Source organism: Agrilus planipennis, unplaced genomic scaffold (assembly GCF_000699045.2).
Source record: "Agrilus planipennis isolate EAB-ADULT unplaced genomic scaffold, Apla_2.0 scaffold48, whole genome shotgun sequence".
Taxonomy (NCBI): Eukaryota; Metazoa; Arthropoda; class Insecta; order Coleoptera; family Buprestidae; genus Agrilus; species Agrilus planipennis.
Genome location: NW_020438937.1, coordinates 1,654,967 through 1,672,367, shown reverse-complemented (window position 1 = coordinate 1,672,367; position 17,401 = coordinate 1,654,967).

The window sequence follows — 17,401 nt, the reverse complement described above, 5'->3', positions numbered from 1 at the left end:
ATAGCCCGCAGCCGGCCGGCTCTGTTCAAGTGGCATAACTAACGAGAGACATGGGCCCACACATTCAGTAGTACAATGCGCAATTAGTAAAAGCTGGTACGTTTTTTATTCTTCTGCTTTTTCTTTTCTTTCGTATCTCTCTTTCGTTTTCTTCTCTTCCTTTAACGAGATCGACGCCGTCTTGTGATGTGCAGTTAATTTGAAGTGTCTGAGCGAACGTGCAAGTATGTGAAAGCCGAAGTAAAAGAGGATGGTTCGTGAAAATGTACAAAAAGCGTCTGAACCAAACGGTAAAAGCCATGTAGCGTCAATCAACTAACGTAAGTGATGCTTAAGCAGTAGTTGTAAAGACATCTGCGAGAAAAGAATGAAAAATCGAATGGTTGGGAGGCCAGCCAGCCAATAAGTGTGGATTTTGTATCCACTAGCATCAGAAAGTCGAAAATTGAACAATGTAAGGGAAAAATGTCAACATCAGGAATTCTAAAATATAAAATTGATGTAGGAGGGACGCTAACAGAACACCTACTTTTACTCTCGACAGACGTTATAGAAAAGAGATACCAGGTGGGAATTGCAGCGGACACTAATAAAAAAAAGGAATAACACTACATAAATTGATGTGTAACAGAAAGAGATGCAGACAAGCAGAAATTACGTATATATATATATATGTCATCTGAAATAAATCACTTTTGAATAGCACGGTTGTAATTTTCTGCACTTTAAATTCAAATCGTTTCCTGATGAGGCAGGTTTAATTAGGATTTCTAGAAATTTCATGCAAAGATTGCTTAAATTTTGCTAAAGATTTCGCTGACATGAAGCAATATACATGAAGGTGTATCAGTAGGTACATACTTATTAGATTTGATACAGAACACAATGCAGAATTGAAATTAATATACCGTAGTTATTTCCGTTTAGAAGATCAGAAAATAAAGTTATCCCTCTCAAGTAGAAATAACAAATGCCGGCAGCGAAGTTAATAACCAAACTAGAAACTGGAAACTGCAAAGTTTGGGTCCTCTGTCGCGCACTTGGGCCAGTTAGAAACGATATCTTTGATAAAGCGTTTACAAAATATCCGTACGATCACAAACCCTTTCCCTTTACAACAACTTCCAAGTTGGGAATTGGGGGGAGCAAGAACAGGTATTCCAGTTTAATTTTCCGACAAGTTGACAATCTCGGTTTAGTTAGCTTCCCCGAAAGGGAGTTTTCTTTTCCTTAGTGGTTGATTTCACACACAGACATCGTTTTATGACATTTCATTTTACGTCACACAAAAATTTAATAGCAAGATTAGAACTGCATGTAAATAGGATGTTATCTTATGATGATTCAGTTTATTCCGTAAAGGACCCCGTGAGATCCTTACGGAAAATGACCCTCTGTCAAGCCGTTTGAAACTTGTATTCTGATAATTCTCGACGTGTAGATTAAAAGTTCCAGTGGGCGTTAAGCCGTAAAAAATCGTCTTTTTGAGATATGGAAGAGAGGGCCGTTTTCTATAAGGGTCCAGAAGAGCCCTTTCCTTTGCAAACCTACCTAACAAAATACAAATATTGTATAAGAAGAAAATTATCTCTTCGAATAGAAAATCATTGTTAATGGTACAGGTGAGACGTGTCAAAACCATATTCAGTTTTCGTCGAAGAAGTGAACGCATTTCAACTGTACCTACATGTACATATTATAGTGTACATGTTATGTTCTGTTCGCGTCAGAAGTTTCCGACATGTCGCAGATTAAATGCAGGTGTTCGTACGTAGTTCTTTCAAAGCTCTCCCGTGTCACACGCTGTAATGACTGTGATGTGTCCTTTATTAATTTTTCAGAGCTGCGACATGTCAAAGGCTAGACCACTGCGATGAAAATTGCTTTACGCACAACTACATATACAATGATAACACCCAACACTACGTTTACATTGTTCGCGGAGAGTTTCATTCTTGTGCGAAAATTATTCGAGCATTTCACAGGTTTCGAAAACGGTCACTCAAGTAAATTAAACTAAAATCCATCGTCGTTAAAATTGCTTTACAATTCTAAATTATAAACTGCATATAACAACACGGAGAAAATGGGAAAGGAAAATTTACATAAATATTAAAGCGATATTTACAATTTATCTCACTGGCCCGTTGCTTCGTAAGCGAAAATAATAAAAATTACAATTTGGACCCAAATTTGTAAAAATAAAATCCCAGCAGAAATAAATTTACTAGGTATTTTAGTTGATATTATAAACTTAATTGTAATAATTAAAAAATTTGAAATAATCTTTAAAAAAAACATGTCAACATTGAGATTATTACAAGTTACCTAATAAATTCTATTATTTGTAATTGTAAATTGTAATTTGCATTGTGATAAAAGTTTAGTTTCTCCGTGAAACTATTTGGAAAGGGTAAAGTAAATATAGTAGATTGATGGAAACTGATTTACGAGACCGTGCATCTTTTCGTTTAAGGTTTCGTTTGTAATAAAATATTTTTCTACAACCCTTGCAACTCGATTCTCATTTTTGGTTGCATGTTTTATACGTCAAAACCAATTTTTGTTTAGAACATTAATCTAATGTAAAATCTCTCTTCTAGACTAGTATACAATTGTACGTTTCCTGTAGGTTTCTCTTGTTGCGATGATTACTGTTTCTCCGGTATGTACTTACAATTTCAGTTTCGCATTTGAATCTTTCCTAATCGGTATACAGAGAAAAATTATGTATATGAGAATTGAATAAAAAAAAATGAAGATAACAATTTATTTACAGCACACATACATAGTTGCCTGTTTTATTAGTCTTTTTTTAACAAAATACGGATTCCAAATAACTTAAAAATTCGTATTTTCAATTTCGTGCAGTACCTATATAAAAAAGTACTTTAAACTTCGTCGATGCCTTTAAATCTGTCAGTCGCTAAGTAGATTAAGCCGTTTGCAGCCTATCAATCACCGTCTTGCGCGCCTATTTTATTTTCCCTATTTAATTAGGTAGAAATCCGGGTAAGAGCATTATCCACTTTCGTGGTGCAGACAGCCTTTAGTTCCCACAGGAGGCGAATGAGCACCTTGCAAGATGGTAGCATTTTCTTCGAGACCATTGTACTGGTTTCTTCAACAGTCACGTCTTCTGTCTCCTTCTCAGGAGTAAACCAACAACTTTAAGTATATAATCGGTATTTAAAGATTTTAAAAATTCGTCTGCAGCAATGCGGGAACGTTCGATTTAAACATTACAGAATAAGGGTTAAAAAAGTGCTAATAATGTTTCATATTTAATTTTATTGTATGTAATGTTAAAATGGAAGCGGTATTGACAAAAAAAGTATTGTAAGGCAAGAAAAAGTAGGGAAAGAGCGAATGTAAAGATAGAAGACGAAAGATTAGAAGAAGTGGCTGATTTTAGGTATTTAAGAAGTCAGATAAGTCAGGACGGAAGGAGTAGTAAGGATATGCGGCGCTGTACTGATGCGAAACATAAACGGTGGGCGCGGCGGAAAAGAAAAGGTTAAAAGCGTTCGAAATGTGGTATTAGAAAGAATACTAGAATAGAGGACTATACGGAAGTCAATAAAAAATAGACAATAGACGGGATGTGTTGGTAGGGCACCTTTTCAGGCATGAAGATCTAGTTAGAGACATATAAGAGGCAGAAATAGGAGTTAAGAGGAGTAGAGGTAGACCTAGATCAGATTATTGTTGGAAAATAGTTAAGAATGTAGGATGTTTTAATTTTAGGAAAATGCAAAGATTAGCTCAGGATAGGAAGGAATGGAGGTCCACGTTCAACCAGTCTTAGGACTGACGACCTCATGATGATGATGATGATGATGTATGTAATATATTAGGGTAGGTACGGTATTGTATATGGTATGGGCTATTTGTACGAATGTATGGAAACAGGTGCCACTTACCATGATTATTTTTATGAGTTTATCAAAAGTAATGCTAGTATTTTAAATCCTAAAATATATAGCAAATAGGTCAGTATTCTATCGAAATTGCCAGGCGTGGATAGCTACTTCGATCTCATTGGTTCTCGTCAGCACGACATAGATAGTTCTAATCGAAGACAGGTCCAGAAGGATATCGACTTCTTCAATTAATCTTACGGCGTAGCTATCTATCTCTACGTAGTAGAGACGTAAACAAGCAGATCGACAATTTTTTTTTAATCCCACTAACTGTAGCACTTTTCTACAGATGGCGATAATGTGATGTTTGTAGTAATTATTTATTAGGTAATACATACTCGTATACATATATCATACCATCAAATTAGCCTGAAATGTTTGTTCACTTCTGAGACACAATGTTAAAAATAGAGATTGATCGCCCTGAAGACTGCACTAGTTCTACTACTCGATAATGGGACAGATAATGGCCAGATGTTGGAGCGAGATTTCAAGAATTTATGCAGATAGATTGAGATGCTGATTCTACGGGACGGATGGCTACGATCGGAGCGATATCAAGCGTTAACAAGAATATTTCCGAGTCCAGTTTATGATGGCGTCGCGGCCAGTACAGAATTCTTCATTAAGAATGCAATAAAAGCCCACTTATACGGTTTTGGTTTTGTTAATAAGTCTCATTTGTCAGTTGTTTACATTGGCAAAACAGTAGGATATGAAAATAAATAATAATGACAAGGGAAGAAAAAGTAGAGAAAGAGTGAATCTAAAGAGACGAAAAATTAGAAGTCTAGGAAGTCAGATAATTCAGAATGCAAGAAGCAGTGGAGATATAAAACAATGGAGTCACCTTTAACAAAAACAATTCACTTCTATGCACGCGAACGGTTAATAAGAAATTTTAAAAAGATTGTCTAAAGCACGGATCTGTACGGGCGCGAAACGTGGACGGTGGGGCGGCAGAATGGACAAGGTTAGAATCGTTCGAAATGTTGTGTTAGCGGTGTTGAGGGTAGAGAAGGTTAGAAACAGTAGGAGAATTGAGAACGCTATGAAATTCTATACGAAATACAAGAGATAGACGAGATAGGTTGGTAGGATATCTTCTCAATTATGAAGGGTTAGTTAGAGACATAAGAGAAGCAGAAACAGGAGCTAAGAGGAGTAGAGATTGGATTCATCATCATAAAGTCGTCAATCCTAAGACTGGATGGACACTCACCTCCACTCTTTCCTATTTTGAGTTAATCTTCGCATTAGATTAGATTACTGTTCAAAAATAGTTAAGGATGTGTGGGTTGTTCTAGTTTTAGGGAAATGCGAAGTTTAGCTCAGGATAGGAAAGAGTGGAGGTACGTGTCCAACCAGTCTTAGGACTGACAACCTTATAATGGTGATGAATGACAAACTGAACAATTTCGGAAACATTTAGTTTTTCGTCGACAGCCGAATATGTCCACAATAATACATGTCTTTTTTAAAGGATTTGTAGCGATAAAAATATGATATTACATCTCGTCTTCACAGAAATTTGTTGCATTAGTTAGAATAGTAATGCGGCACTATTAAAGACTGATGTTAATTCGGAGTTCTCATTGTAACCGATGTTATTATAACCAGCTTCCACTATATAATTTCGAATTGATTTTATTTTTAATATTTCAAACAGTTAAATACAGTTCTACAACTATAAATCAACAGAAACATAGTTTGAAACATAAATAGCATTCAAAAGAACTCGAGAAAAGTTTTATTTAAAACTCGTTCGCTACGTATCACCAAAAGTAAAGTAAAAGTCAACTGATGAAAGCGTAATAAAGGCCATTAGGGTTTTTGTTGCAATGTTAATCAATTCAGAGCCACAGCTAATAAAATACAAATTGGGTGGTTCGTACGGCCTGCCCTTTCGTTGTAATCAAGACTTTCATTTAGTCACTTGAGTAAAAAGTTCTTCCTTCAGGATCCTTTAGACGTTTTATTAACAACTGTGCCCTATACCTTGTAAATTGTAATGAAGGCCTCGCAAAAAACCAAACCGCAAAAATATCGGATTTTAATTTGTAAGTATTATCAATTGTATAATTTTTGCTTTTCGTATAACTGTGATTAAAACTTTAATCCCAAAAAAACACATAAGATTGATAATGATTATAACAAATTAGAAGGTTCTGCAATAATGAAACTTTTTATTTCCGGGTGCTTGAGTGGTGTGATGAGATAATATAATTAATATTTTTTTTTAAAAAATGTTTTCNCGGTAAAACCTTCACCTCAAATGAGGAGGTCAAAAACCTCCTCGATCAGTTTTTTGCCAGCAAAGACCAAAAATTTTATGAGCGTGGAATTATGCTGCTACCAGAAAGATGGCAAAAGGTGTTGGACCAGAACGGTCAAGATATAATTTAATAAAGTATTTGTTTATTATACGAAAACTGTCTTTCATTTCCACAAAAAAAAAAAACGAAATGACTTTCCGAACAATCCTATAATTTTAGGGGCAAGGGAATATTTGCTCAGGATAGGAAAAAAAGGAGGTGCATGTCGAACTAGCCATAGTATTGACGACCCTATGATGATGATGATGGTGATACACTGACGATGAGATGTGCTTAAATATATAGATAGTTATAAATCTATTTTCCCAAAATTAGCTCACAGCAATCATTATTGGTCTGAACGCTTCACTAAATTAAATCACATATTACAAAAACTAGCTTTCATATAAAACGATTAACTGAACAAATATCCTACAGTATAAATTTTACTTAAACTTTAAAATTTTGTTCATTTGAAATTGACTTAATATTCGGTTTTAATTTCATCTTCCGTTGAGTAATTGGTTCAATATACTCGAGAGTTTCTTTGTTGATCCACTTGGCACACCTGACTCCTACATTCCCTCATTCTTTACACCTGCTGTCTTCATATTAAGGACAAATAGGAAATCTAGTAATCCATTTTCTGGAATGAATGCATTAACGTCGTTCAGCCGGCTTTTATAAAATTTGAAATTCGAAACATCTGCTTGGTAAATTGTGCACAAACGGCAGAAATGTTGTTAATTTAACATCTGTACGTAATTTAGTTTTTAAATAGCCCATTTGGAAATCGTTTGCTTCATCAACATTATATTTTAAAATGGTACTTAACATTAGGTAAAGAGAAACTCTTTCAAGATAAAATAAAAATGTAATTCCCTTTCTAAATAAAAACAATGAAAATTTATTTCTCACACATTAAAGCACATTTTGTTATGGTTTCTCTTTCAATTAAATTGTTAATTTGAAAGTTTAAGATCGATTTTTATCGTTTCCGATAGGGACTAATCCATGGATTGTGGATTAAAATGATGCTTCTAGTTACCTATAGTTACCCATGTATTTTATTCGTATGTGGTTTGCTGATGATGCATGGTTGGAAATCAAAGCTTTAAGAGTTATTACATTTGCATTTAGATAGTGACCGTTTCGATCTCAGGGGACCTCTATCTAATTTCCCTGCCAGTAAATCAACCACGTCAGGATGCACGAGCAACGCCATTTCATTTTTGATGAAAATGCTAGATTCCATAACTCATTTAAGGTCCAAACGTTAAACCAATCGTGTCAAATTAGGCCCTCTGGTTGTGTCATGTGTGCGTGTAGTCATGAAAATAAATTATTTCAGTTCACAATTTTTAAAATAGATTTGTAAATACAGAAAAGCGTAGTTATTAATCACTTACTTACAATTAAGGTTCCATAAGATTTGAGCCCATCTTAAAAACTTGATTTTAGAAACAATTTAATTTCCTACAAAGTAACCTAAACGTGGAGTATCAATTTCATTAAAAATACAGATGGCATTTACTGCGCCATTTGTAGTATTTTCTAAAACGCACTGTTAAGACAGCAGGTAAAAGTTGGTCTGTGTTCTGTCAAGTTGCCTGCGACGCGCTGATGAGATCCAAAGAGATTCGCGATTCGCGTCTGGCAGTTTCGACAGAATACAGACCACTTCGAATTATTTTATTCAGTAAAATTAATGGTAAAAAATGATAAGAAGACCTTTTTTCACGGTATTATATTTTATTCAATTTTTTGAAGCGAAACTTCTTTACGCACGGTAGGGTAAGTTCATTTCATGCGAGTTGCTATGTAACGAAATCATGCAACGGATGACCCCCCTCTACTCGGCCACGTAGTCGAGTTCGTAGTAGGGATCGCTTGAGCCGTGAGCGCGCTTCAATGCAACATTCGTTACAGACAACTCCGGCATGTACAGTGTAAAATTTAAATTCATAGTATACAAATAATACCATTAAACAAATTCCTTAACCCCTATCCCGGTATGTTTGTGTGTTTGAAGAAGTTTTACTTCAGTAGCGTGTTGTATAATTACAGGTTGTATTTTTTTATAACAATAATACAGCAATAACACACAATAATTGAGACACAAATAATTTTATCGTACTACAATAATACATATAATATTTTCAGCATAAATAGGTATTATTGTGTGTATAAAACAATTAATTTTTAACTGAACTATTATTTTATTTCCGTATTATGATGGAGTTACAATACTTGATAGCTCTATCGCTTCAAATTTTTAAAGGATAATAGTTTACAAGTACAAGAATGAATGCACAATATCTATATGAAAAGAAATTGGTTCTTCTTCTTCGCTATTCCGAATAACATTTTGTTTACTTAATGGAAACATGATTTAAAGAAAACATTTCGATAAACTATCCGAAAACGAGTGTATTGTGAACCCGAATGGAAATACGAGTGATATGAGAAACAAGGCAGGGATATTTTCTCTGCTTCGTTGGAATCATGCACCCGTGTCGTATTTTGACTAGAACGAGAAAGAAAATGCTTCCATTCATTTTTACTGGTATAAGTAAACATTTCCGGTTACATCATTTCCTATTCATATTCATTTTTGTGTTTGTGTGCATGTCGCGGAAGTAAATGAGGCGACGATCGAACTTTGAAAACTTTTTATCGAGAAAGCAAATAAACTCGAGTCGCAATATAAACCCTGGGAGACAGTAGAAAGTTATAAATCGGTAGTTTCTGATGAGTTTCCGGAACCGAATGCCAGTGTAGTTTTAAATTGTCCTTTTCGAGAGACGAAGGACCTTTTATGTGTTACCTATCTGACTTGATTGATTGATTATTACAAAAACTCTGGCATAATAAAACGTTTATTGCAATTTCAATTGTCTTCGATCACGAAATAAAATCAGTTTATAGATAGGAGAACCGTTTTTATAAAAAAATTGGTTGTCTGTAAAGTCGGTTTACTGACGATAGTAGAATGTGACAACGTCATAAGAAAATACTGATGGAATGGTTTCATTTTTCAAAAGAAAATTTTAATTTTATTTGTTTGATAGATATTTTGTATGGATATAGAGAAGGAGGTAAACGGAAATGTATTATTGTATAGCAGCTGTCCACGCGGACGCATCGCTCACTCAAGTAGGAGAGAGACAGATGTCGAATGCTGGCGAACGCGGAGGCCGATTGTGCCTCTTTGTCGCTCGTTCCGCGCTCTCGCTTGCACTTCAAGCCTTAAATGGAACGCCTCAGAGCGAGGTAACGCCGCATGAGTCATGTTTTTTTCGTGCGTGCAGCCGGCTCCATCGAATTATAAGACGTTGTCACGTCAAAAAGCTTTGATGCAAGTCGAAAGATGTCTAATTTCTTTTGTATTCCTACGAATAATGATCGCTGGGAATTTTGATAAAATAATAAAAACATCTTATAGGTAGGTAATTACCTAGACTTTATCTGTAATGTCACATAATACGGCCCACATTAGAATAAGTTCAATTTATTTCCTTGCAGGTAAATTAAAAGAAATTTCATTTAAAATCCGTGCATTGCGCTCACAATTTTGATCGGTTCGTTATTTCATTTTGTAACGTGTAAATTTTGCTACCGGTAAATGCAGGTGGTTCATGTAAATTTCCCGACATTTCCTTTTAACATCGATGTAATAGAATTTATAACATGGAAACGTTGCTAACAGACATTCATATGTTTTCTCGTTTCAAACGGTTTATTTGACGTTTAACGTTTTCTGCAAACCGTTTAGTACCCAAGGCGAAATCATTACAACGAACACTTGTTTTTACGGATCTATAAATACAATTCGCAATTGGATTAAATAAACAGCGGATCGATAAAATTGATACCATGCAGACTGACGATTAATAATGACAACTAAAATTTCCTGAATCTGCACTATTTCAATTATTAATATCGAAACATTGGAAGAAGTAATTTAGAAAGCAAAAAAAAATAGTAATAATGGAAAAGGTTAAAAATAAAAATGTACTGGAGAAAGTAAAAGTAGATATCAGTAAGAATAAGAAATAGGAGATACACGATAGTAGGACTCTTTCTGAGACGCAAAGGACTAATTGAAGACATATTAGAAGCGAGAACAGGAGAAAAGGGGGCAGAGGAACATCTGGACTTTTAATACTTTGGGAATTTAAGATATTGTAATAGTTTTCGGTAAATACTAATACTAACTCAATGGAGTTAGGGTGTAGAGGAGTGTGGAGTGTGTCCAATCAAATTTTCAGACGTTATTAATATAAAATAATAGTATAAATTACAAAAATACATTCACAGTTCACGCTTAATATTAAAAGTTATACTGGGTGTTCTAATAATGTTATTACTTTTGGGTATTATGAAGACAGTTTCTATGTTAGATGGAAAATTAAATTTATTCAAATCGATTTGGAAAGACACGTTTTACAGTTTCTCAAAAAATATTTTTGAAGCTGTCTAGCCAATATCTTTTTGTTTTATTCGTTTCTCATCGTTCTTGTCCAAAGCTCTAAAGCTACTTTATGTTTTGATAACTCGCTAATAGAGCGGGGTAGCTGACTGGTTTGTTGTAATTTGCACAAGTATGTGTTTATGTTGGTGTTGATACTACAAACCATTATTAATAGTGGGTGTTGACATTATCTAATTAGTTGGAAGCTATTTCCATGCGTTGGTTATGTTTAGAATCAAAACAAACATTAAGCTAGTGTACTTGTACAAGTTTACTAATAACACAAGGTATTGAATCGTAAATGTAACGTACTGGTAAAGTTCTTCGTTAATGACAATGTTAAAAGATGAATAATAACGTATGCATTACACATCAAGTAGGTTAATTTCGGTTTTAAGGACATTTTTAGTTATGGTTGATTAATAATTTTTGATGTTATAGTAGGGTTTAATATTGAAATCGCGTTCCTAAGCTGCAATGGCTTTTAATGCAATATTTCGTAGATTAATTATAATTGTTAATTATAGCAATTGTAAATGAAAATGTCTAGCGGTTCTTTAAAAAGTTTACTGCATTTTTGTTTTAATTTTTTAACAATAATATCTTCCCATATCGGTTAAATGTTAACATCTTGCGGTTATTAGATATTGGTTTTCTGATCGGAAACTATTATAAATTTTCTAGAGTAGCATGTTTGACCTTTAGTGAGGAGATAGGGTATAGCAATGGGTGCATGACACGTGAAAGGTGAAAATATTGAAAATTCCCCGAAAGGTCACAGTCTTGTCTTATTGTTATAAAGGAATTGTGATGAAATGGTATATTCGATATATCAGGTCAAGTGAAATTAAAAACATTGTTTAAATAAACACATAAATATTATTACATGAATACTGGATAAATAAATCTGATAGAGGTAAATTGTTACAGTTTTAGTCGATTTGATACACAACCCTTAGCGGAGGAGTAAGAGTTACACTTGCCTGGCATTTTATTTAGACCATTTACCTAAAATACTACTGTGGTAAATCCGTTGGTGTAAACAAAGGAAGTGCATCCCTAAATCTTCATTTGCGGTTGTTCCTGGGTTTCATTTGTTACCCGTCTCTCTCGCGTCCGTGGCTAAAGTGTTTCACTTCGAGATAGGATGATTCACGGGATGCATTACCGGCCAGAAAAACCTCTGACCATATTTCCGACTTAATCGCTTTCGCAGCGGTAGGTCCGCCGATGGGGCCGTTAAGCGTTTTCCCCCGAACGAACGTTTTTGCGAAAGATACGTTTTTCTATTTCCATCGAATTTCTCGAAGCGTCTACGTAAACGGATTGCTATCATCGATTCAATTAAATAGAAACCGTTGACAAAGAGACGATATCACTTATACGGAATTGTTATTGGACTAACTGTTTTTCGAAGAATTAGGATAAATATCGAAGATAAAATCATTCTCTTCCAAGATGCTGTTCGGTTTAAAAATTGAGTAGAATTATGTTCAATTATTATTCGTGGCAGGTCGGTCACCTATTTGTATTGTTATAGAATGTTTCTGAATATTTTTGGAACTTTCCCGTAACTTTTATGCAACCTTTGTTCGCTGAATGATTTATGATCTGCGTTTGTCGATTGTTGACTGCATCAATGATGAGACAATATCGATAGTCGCCGGCGGCATTCCATCATAACGTTATTCCCAAAAAGTATGCAGTTTTTGTGGAGAGTGTCATAAATAAGTTTACGTAATTAAATGATTACGAATTAGGAGACCTTTAAAGTGGCTCTTTATGAGAACATTTCGTTGAAGGTACTACAGATCATGGTTATAGTATATTTTGATGTAATAACCCAGTGTCGTTATTAGCGGAAATTTGTACGCTATGAATGACAAAGAGCGAATATAAAGACAGGAGACGAAAAATTAGAAGAAGTGGCTGATTTTAGATACCTAGGAAGTCAGATAAGTCAGGACGGTAGGAGTAGTAGTAGGGATATAAAGCAGAGGATAGCGCAGGGTCGTGTCGCCTTCAATAAGAAGAAGCCACTTCTATACTCGCGAACGGTTAATTTAGAAATTCGAAAAAGGTTGTTAAAGGTGTATGTTTGGAGCACGGCGTTGTACGGGTGCGAAACATGGACAGTGGGTGCGGCGGAAATGAAAAGGTTAGAAGCGTTCGAAATGTGGTGTTATAGGCGCATGATGAGGATAACGTGGATAGAAAAGGTTAGAAATTAAGAGGTATTGGAAATAATAGAAGAACAGAGGAGTCTATGGAAGTCAATAAAAATAGGCGAGATATCTTGGTAGGACACCTTCTCAGGCATGAAGGTCTAGTTAGAGGCAGAAACAGGAGTTAAGAAAGTTAAGATTAGCTTACTGTTCGCAAATAGTTAAGGATGTAGGATAAGGGATCTAATTTTAGGGAAATGCAAAATTTAGCTCAGGATAGGAAAGAGTGGAGGTACGTATCCAACCAGTCTTAGGACTGACAACCTTATAATGGTGATGAATGACAAACTGAACAATTTCGGAAACATTTAGTTTTTCGTCGACAGCCGAATATGCCCACAATAATACATCTCTTTTTTAAAGGATTTATAGCGATAAAAATATGATATTACATCTCGTCTTCACAGAAATTTTTTGCGTTAGTTAGAATAGTAATGCGGCACTATTAAAGACTGATGTTAACTCGGAGTTCTCATTGTAACCGATGTTATTATAACCAGCTTCCACTATATAATTTCGAATTGATTTTATTTTTAATATTTCAAACAGTTAAATACAGTTCTACAACTATAAATCAACAGAAACATAGTTTGAAACATAAATAGCATTCAAAAGAACTCGAGAAAAGTTTTATTTAAAACTCGTTCGCTACGTATCACCAAAAGTAAAGTAAAAGTCAACTGATGAAAGCGTAATAAAGGCCATTAGGGTTTTTGTTGCAATGTTAATCAATTCAGAGCCACAGCTAATAAAATACAAATTGGGTGGTTCGTACGGCCTGCCCTTTCGTTGTAATCAAGACTTTCATTTAGTCACTTGAGTAAAAAGTTCTTCCTTCAGGATCCTTTAGACGTTTTATTAACAACTGTGCCCTATACCTTGTAAATTGTAATGAAGGCCTCGCAAAAAACCAAACCGCAAAAATATCGGATTTTAATTTGTAAGTATTATCAATTGTATAATTTTTGCTTTTCGTATAACTGTGATTAAAACTTTAATCCCAAAAAAACACATAAGATTGATAATGATTATAACAAATTAGAAGGTTCTGCAATAATGAAACTTTTTATTTCCGGGTGCTTGAGTGGTGTGATGAGATAATATAATTAATATTTTTTTTAAAAAATGTTTTCGTGAAGCTTTCACTTTTAAAATCAATACGACAAGAAAAGAAAGAGGGTACATTGTATTTTATACCTACTAATTTTGAATCTTGCACAGTAATAAAAAGGGTCGTGACGATTGTTTCTGGCAACGATTGTAAATTGAAAAAGCATGGGAAAATATAAATTTCGCAGTCGACTCTGCATTTGACAGGGAAAATTATTTGTCCCCACGTATTAATCAGCGGCGAAAATGTTCCGATGATTTACGAATTCGGATAAGGGTAAACGTCCGCCTATAAAAATTGAATTAAGGGTAGCTCAGTATTCATAAATACATCCCGCTGGTCTCCTAAACGCGACGTGTTTCGCAGTGATAGGATGGCCGATAAGAGCTACAATAAATTTAACAATTAAGTGGCGGATTACAGTTTAAATGCGAGGGTCGAAATTGAAAACAATAGCCGAGAGGAAGGGCCGCCCAAATTTCATTAAGTAAATTCACGCGTGTCACATCTGTAGAAATTAAATGACAAACATATACAGCGTGTTCCTAGGTATACAATTATATTGTAAGGTTTCAATTTCTTGCCGATGTTGTAGGTACCTTTTCTTACTACTATCATGAAATAACGGGTGGTGACAGTTTCAACTTAAAAATTGAAATTGTAAGTTCTTGGTCAATAGTTTGTCGAAACCGTCAAAATTTGATGACAATTTGAAAATCTTTGCTCTCATCAGCTCGCGAAAGACAGAACACCGACTAACCGAAGCTGTTGCTGGATGTAGCATGATTGATAGATACCTAGTCACTGCCACATGTGGATATTTGCTACTAATTGTAGGCTCGTTATTGTTTAATAAAGATTTTTTTTAATATTGGATATCGATTTGTTAAGTTGACCCTTAGGCATGGCTCGATAACGGCTCCTATCTCTAACTGAACAGAATTTGAAGTTTTCCATGATAGATTATAACATGGGAAAGAGTTATTGTTTAATTCAAATTCTTGTTTTGCTAAACTTGATTTTGTAAATTTCTACTGCAAATCATGAGGTATAAAATTTAATTTTTTCATATCATATACTTAGATTGTGAAACAGTATAATTGTTATAGGTTTAGTTTAAAATTGCCTACATTCCACAAAACAATCTATATAATGATGAACAACAAGGAGGGTAGTTAGACATTTTTCCCTAAACTTATTTATTTTTACGCAATTTTCAACTGAGTCCTAATTAAGATGGTATAACACCCTGTCTGGCCTTGTATTGAATGAGGCTTGTAATACAGATAGCGTCCGTACGTTGTCGGTTACGTTCAATAGGGGTGATTAGCTATTGATTGCAATGAAGTGGTCTATTAATTAAGCGGTCGCGTTTCTGCACAAAGGGTGTCTGTACGCGATTCTTTTTTTTTTTCCAGGGATAGGGGCATTATCGACAAGCCGTGTCAGAGAGAGATAATAAATTTTCAATGCTGCAGGTTAATATTTATTTATAAGTCTCGAATGTGCGTGCATTTTAATTGACGATGTGTGACTAGGGTCGTCGGGAGGGGAAGGAGAAAGCTAGAGCAAGGGTGAGTCGGACTTGCGCACCGAGGATTACCTACTAACTTGTAGATAAGCAAATAGTTTGGGTTGAAGATTTTTCTCGGTTTTTCCGGGTAGGTTTTAAGTTTCCACAAAAATCAGTTAACAAAACGTAAAATTTACAATATTACAATTAAAACATCCCTTTTTTGTGATGTAAAAAGTAATCGAAAATAAATTATTAACTAATGCGATTTTAATCTTGTTAGTATACGGCCTTGTCAGTAGCAGCAAATATCCATTAGATGGCGATACATTGTCTCTATTTGGATGTTCCTTGCAAAATAATTATTTGACATGAATAATGCCAGACAAATATACAAGCTTACTAAAATGGCGATACATTGTCTCTATTTGGATGTTCCTTGCAAAATAATTATTTGACATGAATAATGCCAGACAAATATACAAGCTTACTAAAATGGCGATACATTGTCTCTATTTGGATGTTCCTTGCAAAATAATTATTTGACATGAATAATGCCAGACAAATATACAAGCTTACTAAAAATTACCTCTTCTATTGAAATTAATAATTAGATTAAAAAAAATCACTGGTAAGAAATTAAAACGTAAAAAAAATTTAATTTAAAGTTTTAATTCGTATAAGTTGAATAGTGAGAATAATTTCGATATGGTTTGCGGGAGCGTCCTTTATTAAGAGTTAAAAACTTTTTTTCCTTTGGTTGGTAAACGACTTCGGTGGATCTGAAGAAGACAGCGCGAAATACAGCGCGGTGCCCTTCATGAAACATAAATTTCTGGCGACGACACCGATTTCTTATTACTTGCGTTTTTGTTGAAAAGCTGTTGGACGATTTCCAATGGAAAAGGGGAATTTATGACGTCGGAGACAGCGGCGACGCTTCTTCGTATACACGTGGAAAAACTGAACAACAGAGCGCCAGTTTATTGCATCTTTGTCAAAGACATTCGGAAATAGGCGTATAATAAAGTCGTCAGCAATTCAAAACAAAAAAAAAAACAAACCGGGAAACGATAGAAAAATGGAAAATTGTAAATGGAAAAAGTAGGGGCTGTATGAGAAAAATAAGACTCTTATTCAGTATCTACGATAACTAATAATCGTCCTCCTTTCTTTTTCAATAAGGAGAGAACAAAATAAGAAGTTAGTTGATAATAGTCATGGAACAATTTTGATTTAATCGGTGACCTATAGGAATTGTAGGTTGGGTCATTTAAAGTGGTAATTCAGGCAATAAAACTGTCAAGAAATGACCATCTATACGTGTAGATGGAATTATAATTTTGCCATTCTTCTAAGGAAACACTTAACCACTTGTGCCTTCAGAACTCGTATCAAGATAAAATATTGTCCCTTACCATTGTCACTGAATACGGCTTATAAATATGCTGAACTCTTAATAACTTAGTCTGACGTTATTTACTAATATTATCAACAATTTAAAATCCCATTGTTTACCAATTTTCCTTTTAGTTTCTTTTTAATGTATGATTGCATATATCATTATAAAAATCGTTTATACAGAGTACTAAACTAATGTAAATCTTTACTTTTAATGCACCAAATTTTATAAATTTCACTAATTTGTTATTTCCAGTAGTACGACTCAATTTATATTTATATTCATGATAGTAGAAATCTAAATGGCTTACATTAATTTTTCTTTCAATTAGCACATTTGGTAGTAATGTAGATGGTTAGGCCGCCTACACTTATAAGCTTAGTGCTAATGGGCACCCTCATTTTTCACCGAAACATATCCATTAAATAAGAATATTCT